The sequence below is a fragment of the Ovis aries genome, chromosome 23, assembly GCF_016772045.2.
Source record: "Ovis aries strain OAR_USU_Benz2616 breed Rambouillet chromosome 23, ARS-UI_Ramb_v3.0, whole genome shotgun sequence".
In the NCBI taxonomy this organism is placed as follows: Eukaryota; Metazoa; Chordata; class Mammalia; order Artiodactyla; family Bovidae; genus Ovis; species Ovis aries.
Window position 1 is genome coordinate 60,496,862 of NC_056076.1, and position 7,372 is coordinate 60,504,233.

Sequence of the window (7,372 nt, forward strand, 5' to 3'; positions counted from 1 at the left end):
CAGCCGGAGGGGAGGGGCTGCGCCCGCCCGCCGTCCCTGCGGGCGCTGGCCTGGCTGCACTTGGGGCCCGCTCCGCCTGCTCCCGCCTGCCCTGCCTGCTGTCAGACGTCCAGCTCGCGGGGGTCAAGCCACCCACTCACCCGACGCCCAGCACTCAGGACTCACGCGCACTGTCCTTCAGACACGCCGCCCGCCCCCCGGGCCCCACACAAACCTCAGCCCAGGTCCAGGAGGCGCTCCCTCCAAACGGCCAGGCTGCCGCAAGGACCGTGTCAGCGCTGGCCGGCCGGCTTCCCCGCCCGCATCCACCGGGCCACGGCCACCTTCACGCGGAAAATCCAGTTACGGCGGGGTTGCAGCGCTGAGTAAATTTACATCAGACCTGAAAACCTGTCCTTCTTTAAAGCCGATTCACACGCTATGGGGGCATCACGGGACACTGAGGGCCTCTGGTCCAAGTTTGCTGATTCCCGGCTGACAAACTGAAGTTTTCATCTCCAGGTACCATCCGACAAGGCCCACGGCCCCTCCTGCCTCCATCTGAAATCGCTGCTCTTGTCTGCGGCAGCAAAACTGCTACTGAGATAGACCACGGTCCGGGTTGTATAGGAGATGTATCGTTTAGTTTGGTAAATATAATTTTATATATATTCACCCTTCTCCCCAACATTAAAAATCACTATGTCCCTTGCACAGACGTGTATGTATGTGAATATGTGTGTGGGTGTTAGTCGCTCAGTTGTGTCCAACTCTGCCACCTCACGACTGCAGCCCTCCAGGCTCCTCTGACCATGGGATTTCCCAGGCAAGAATACTAAAGAGGGTTGCCATTTTCTACTCCAGGGGATCTTCCTGACCCAGGGATCAAACCAGCATCTCTTGTGGCCCCTGCATTAGCAGGCAGGCTCTTTACGCTTGAGCCACCTGGGAAGCCCATTATTCATCCCAGGAAGCATGTGCCAGGACTGCGCTAAGGGCTGCGTGTACCCCTCGTTCAATCTTCCTGACAGTTCTCTGATCAGCCCTAAGTATTGCATGAAAAATCTGAAGCTCAGAGAGATAAAGTAATTTGCCTAGATTCACAATTAGAGTGGGGCAGAGCAAGATTTGAACCCAAGTTTAGATGATCCTGGATGTTCTAAATCTCAGCATATCTTTGCATCCCAGTCCCTGACATGGTGCTGGGCACATAGAGGGCCTTCAATACGTATTTTTCATTTTAAAAAAAATTTAAAAAGAATTTTATCGGAGTACAGTTGCTTTATAATGTGTTATTTTCTACTGTACAGCAAAGCGAAACAGCTATATATATACAGAAACCAACACATTGTAAAGCAATCATCCTCCAATTTAAAAAAATAAATAAAATGAAAAAAGGAGGGGATATATGTATTCAATACAGGTTTGTTGAGTAAATGAACGCTTAACCTCTTTTTACTTACATTAAGATAGATTAATTAAGATAATCAATTATCACAGATTAAGTACCTACTTTGTACCAGCCACTGTGCTCTGAAATGAAGAAGCAATTACTGGTTTATCTAAGATAATGTCCATAATTAGGAATGAGAGAGACTTCCCTGGTGGTCCGGGGGTTAAGACTCCATGCTTCCGATGCAGGAGGCTCAAGTCTGTTCCTGGCTGGGAAACTAAGATCCCACATTCTGAGAGGTGCAGCTAAAAAATATAAATATAAAACATAACAAAATTATGTTTTTGGAAACAATCAGTAATACGGCAGAACCAAGTCTAGGACAGACTCGTTTTTTTTTATAAAACTGCTTCACTGACTCTAGCTTTTTATTATCATTATTATTTTCTTTGACTCTTATCAGTTCTGATCACTCAATTATCCATTTCTGCTTGGAGAGGGAATGATTAAGACAAAGTGAGGAAGAAAAGGATTTCTTTTTTGATATAACTGAGGAAGACTACAAACAGGAAAAAAAAATCAAAGAGGATGTGTAGTAATACACAGGATGTCAGACCTGGAAGAGATTAAATTCAACTGGGTGCCAAGGAGGAAGTCACTGCTTCCTCTTTAGGTGGTTTAAAACGCCCCCCGACTTGGCAAAGCTCATGGCGATCACAGATCACGGAGGAGACTGGCCGCCGCGGAAAACCTCAGCCCAGAGGACTCAGGTTACCGGGAGCCTCCCTCAGCCCCCACCCCGAGGCAACAGCCAAGAGCTCGGGTTTTATTAAAAAAAAAAGAACCAAGTAATGCCATTTTGCAGCCACATGGATGCAACTAGCGACTTTCACACTAAGTGAAGTGAATTAGAAAGACAAATACCAACATCACTTATATGTGGAGTCTCAAATAGGACGAAATGAACCTGCCTATGAAACAGAAACAAAATAAGGGGTTTAGAGCACAGACTGGTGGTTGCCGGGGGCAGGGAGGCGGGCAAGCGCAGGAGCGGGATTTGGGATAAGAGATGCAAACTGGTGTAAACAGAATGGATAAACAAGGGTCTAAGGTATAGCACAGGCACCTAGTCAATAACCTGTAATAAACCAGCGGAAAATAATAGGAAAAAGAGTGTGTACATATGTGTGAGTCACTTTGCTATACAGCAGTAATCAACACAACACTGTAATCAACTATATCGCAAAAAGAGTTAGGGCTTTGAAACCAGCTCCGTCTGGGTTCAGACGGTCTCCACTACTAAGCAACCTCATGACTTTGGATGAAAGAAGTTGAGTCCCCATAAACAGTTTCCTGGCATTTGCTACGTAGTACCTATTATATTTGCTATTAATTGTGGTTAGTTACTAATAAAATAATTACAGTGAAATCTCACAAGAATTTTGAAGAGAAACAAAGCCTCCTGTGAAGGTCAGTTGACAAACACCCATTATTCAAAGTGCACTTGACATTCTTTGCCCAAGCAAAGAAAAAAGAATCATTCCTACAAGGCCAAAAAACCAGGAAATGAATATTCCTGCCCAGATGTCCTGGGGCAAGACAATATGGTGCCTCCAACCAAACAGACAAAAATATCTCCAGACCTGGAGGAGAAACAAATTCCAAGCCAGAATCCTTTGCTTGTTGATACTAATAAAGAGTTCAAGCCAATTCTTTCATGAAGAGGAATTGCTATTTATAACCAAACTCATTTTATATTTCTAAGAGTTCATGAAGCATAATATAAAACCCGTAACTAATCACTGTTATGGAGTGTGGCTCCAGCCGCTTCCAAATTATTTTATTGTTTTTATAAGATCTTGAATTAAAGGAAAAAATAATCTTCAGGTAATTATTCTGCCAAAGAAAGCTCCTGTGGAGTTGACCTGCCTCTCCCAGTCAAGGTCCCCGAGGGAAAGAACTAGCTCAGCTCATTTCTGCCTGGAGTGAGGCAAGCTACACAGCCAGAGGAGAAAGGCCAACTAAAGTGAAATTAAGGCAGCCATCAGGGCATAAATCAGAGGAAGAACGAGCCATTTCACTACTTCCCTCCTTGAGATTCCCATCCAGTCCATCAGCAGGTCCCGTCAATTCTCCCATCAAGACAGAACTTGGATCCCTCCCCCTCCCTGCTCCGTCACTCCGTGTTTGCAGCAACCCCTTTTCCTGAGGTCGATTCACATGCTGGAGCCTTTTCAGCCTGACCGCATCTCACTGCGCGCAAGGGTTTAACTGCTCAGTTATGGAAACTCTAGAGTCCTCGCGTGGCCGCGGGGCCCCGCTTCCTCTTATCAGTCACCCTGGACTTTCTCAGGTTCTCATATGGCACAGAGGAAGTCAGCAAATACACGCTGAATATTTGAACAAATTAATGCGCACGGTTGATTTGAAAAGGAGAAAAGGAGAGGCAGGGATGAACAGCTCTGAGCCTTAACCACCAAGACAATGATTCTCCTGGGAGAGGAGACAGTATTCTAACAAGTTGTCAGCAGGTGCAGCAAAGTGCAAAGCTCAGCGTTTTATTTAAAACAGAAACTCTGCAGACTAACTGGTGTCCTGCTCACAGGGCTCCCCAGGGGCGCTGGTGGTGAAGAGCCCGCCTGCCGACGCAGGAGACAGAAGAGGTCCGGGTTTGAACCCTGGGTCGGGAAGATCCCCTGGAGGAGGGCGCGGCAACCCACTCCAGTGTTCTTGCCTGGAGAACCCCACGGACAGAGGAGCCTGGTGGGCTACCTCCACGGGGGTCGCAAAGAGTGGACATGACTGACGTGACTTAGCACACATACCACTCACAACAGAGATTTAAAGGAGGAGTGTTGGGACTTCAGTGGTGATCCCGTGGTTAAAATTCCATTTTTCTGATGCAGGGCGAGCAGGTTTGATCCCTGGTTGGGGAACTAAGACCCAGCATACTCCAGGGTATGGCTAAAAAAGAAGAAGAAAGAAAAAAAATGTTATTTTTTAAAAAGTGGAGGAATGTCATCACAATTCACAGGTAAAAATCCTTTTTGTGCAGATTCTTCCTATTTGTAAACTCAAAAGAGCAGGTGATTTGATGACAGGGAGAAGGAAATGGCTATTGTGATGCAGCGAGGTGGTGTTGCTACGTGTGTTTCCTGGACTCTCTCAGGAACAATAGGCCATTTTTGCTTGAGCTTCTGCGTGCTGGCCTAGCACCGTAGATCTCACTTTTGTTAAGGGTGACTTTGTCACTCGTTTGCTTTTCACCTCTTTGAACGGCGGGCTTGGACCGCAACAGTGGTAACATCAGGCAATGTTTAGGAGGCAAGTCTCAGATCCACTAATGTGATAACAAAGATTCTCTTCCAAGAAGAACCTTAGAAAAGGGAGATTGCTTTCCAACATCCTGGCCCAATTGTTCCATATTCCAGAAGCTATTAATTTTCTCTGCTCCCACCACAGGAAAATGTTTGGTCTCAGGGGAAGCAAGCCAATTAAGCAGTTGCTTAAGGGGGAAACCAAAATAAGGCAGGAAATTTGAATGGAGCCATTAACTGTTCTTCCTGAAATCTAACGAGGATGACATTCAGATGGCAATCCACGGACAGATTGCATCAATGTCGTGGAACGCAGTGACTGCAGTTGAATGTAATTATTCAGCTGTCCCAGACAAGGGGGGAGGCAGGCCTTTGATGATGCTTTAGGGGACAGAAGGTTGACGGTGTCTTCAGCTGCAGAGGCCGTGACAGGTAGACTCTGAGCATCTGGGCTGTTGGAATCCAATAATCCAAACCCACCCTCCACCACCTTCGTGTCACGAGGTGTCACAAGGCGGGAGTCTTTGACCCATTTTCACTGGAACATTCTCTACCTGTGGTACTTCCCGTTACCTTTACTGATTCCCTCCAAGTCCAGCCTTGCGCAGGCTCTGCAGGGGCGAGGATCAAAGTGGGAGAGGGGACACGTTCAGAATTCGATGCAGTAAAAAGCAGTGCGACTTTCTAAAATGTTCCAATGAAGTGGAAGGAAAATTAAAACTTAAGCCTCTTAAAATGTAAACGGTGCCAATGCACTGTGAGATTTGGACTCTCGCCCGTTAAAAAATGGAAAAAGGAAAGAAGAAAGCCAGAAGGCCGGGGGCTCGCGAGATGAAGTACAGAGAACAACTGGAGGGCTGCAGGTCAGCCGCGACCCGGGCCCCCCTGTCCTCTCTGGGTGTTACGTCGCCCACCCGATCTTTCCCACACGGTTGCTCATGCCGATGCCCCTAACTGTCTGTGAAAGGTAAGAAGTACTTCTGTGAATGCCTGATATCATCGTTTAATCAATCTGCTCTCTATCGAAAATGGAAGGCGAGGAAAGAGTCATTTTTGTCGGAGGACAGTGTTTCAGGATGCTTCCACCGGCCTGCTCACAAAAGGCACACGTTGACGTCTCTCTGATGGGTGAGAAGGAAAGTGCCTATGCTGGGTGGCTCTCCACGGGGGGCGGCATGTCTCACCAGCCTTGGTTCAGCTTTCTTGAAATAGCCCATCTCGGAGACGCCTCTGGCGACATGCTCCCATCCTAACAGAGCGGGTGCCCTCCCCAGCCAGGGCGCCCCCAGAAATCTTTAAAGGCAGAACCCAGCTGTCTTCACTTTCACGTGGCCCAGTCAGAATGAAGGCTCCCCTGTCGCAGCCCCACAGCCTGGGTCCGAGCACCTCCTTAGCAGGCCGTTTGTCCGGCCTGTGCACGCGCGTCCTGCCAGGCTGGGTGACCCGGCCACCAGCGCGAAGCCTTCTTTGACTTGGTTTCCCTCCAGTGGACCAGCCCAGCGCCCACCACATGGTAGGGCCTTAATCACATTTTCCCTTAACTGAACATTGTCTCTTTCTGTTGTTGTTTTTTTTAACATACCTCTTTTCAGTTCTAGTCCTAACAGCTAAAGGCAATATTTTGCAACCGCACAACCGGAAAACTGGAAATTTGCCACGGAGGTGGGCAGACATTTCCACAAGGCTATTCCCCTTCTCAATGTACAGAAAGCATTTCCTGACAAATACTCTTCTCCTGCGTGATGAAAGAATCAGAGACGCGGAGCGGGACTGTTGGGGGGACAAACACTTGTTACTGTGACTTTACACAAATCACGAAACTGTTTCAGCCTCTCTAGGCCAAGTGGCTTTCATCTGCTCACGTGTTAAATTAAATGCTTGTACGACCAGAAATGCGGTCGTTGTGTTGTTTAGCTTTTCCACATTCATTCAAGAATTATGTAATTTCCAAAATTCTCATTGACTTCAGATTAAAAAAAAAAAACAATGGTTGATGAAAATCTTAGGTAAAAATGAAATTGTAGACTATGTGTAATATAATTTGTTTCTTGTTTAGGAGTAGAAAAGGTTTGGAAATACAGATTCTCAGACAGGTATCAATTAGGTGGAAAGGCAATAAGATTATGTATACATTTTACTTTCTGGTTATTTGCATGTTTTTGCTGCTTGATAATATTTAAAACTAAAGCAATCGAGGATTTAACATGTGCTACATACTGGTCTAAGTTTTTGCGCGTGTTGATTCTATGTTAGGTTTTATTACCGTCCCCATTTTATAAATAAGGGACTGAGGGACCAAGAGGGTGGGAACTTGCCCAAGGTCACACAGTTGTAAACGCATGGCTATGCCCCGGCCCTGTACTCCAATCCCTGATCCAGACTCTTTCATATATTTATTTTATTCACTTGTTATTTTGACTGTGCTGGGTCTTCACTGCTGCCCGAGGGCTTTCTCTAGTTGCTGCGAGTAGGGGCTGCTCTCTCATCCTGGGGCACAGGCTTCTCACTCTGCTGGCTTCCGTGCTGCAGAGCGTGGCCTGCAGTAGTGGAGGTACACAGGCTGACTTGCTCTGCAGCGTGTGGAGTCATTCTGACCAGGGGTGGAACGCTCTTCCCCTGCACTGGCGGGCAGATTCTTAACCACTGGACCACCCGGGAAGTCCCCAGAACCCCAACTCTTAAC

At 47.0% G+C, this 7,372-nt stretch overlaps 1 long non-coding RNA gene across 1 annotated transcript; it reads left to right on the forward strand.

Annotated features, from left to right (window-relative positions):
• Window positions 1-5,209: 5,209 nt before the first annotated feature.
• Window positions 5,210-6,582, forward strand: LOC121817714 (uncharacterized). The gene is made up of 2 exons (XR_006057742.1): window positions 5,210-6,202; window positions 6,282-6,582. It is a non-coding gene; the product is annotated as an uncharacterized LOC121817714 (long non-coding RNA).
• The last annotated feature ends 790 nt before the right edge of the window (window positions 6,583-7,372 follow it).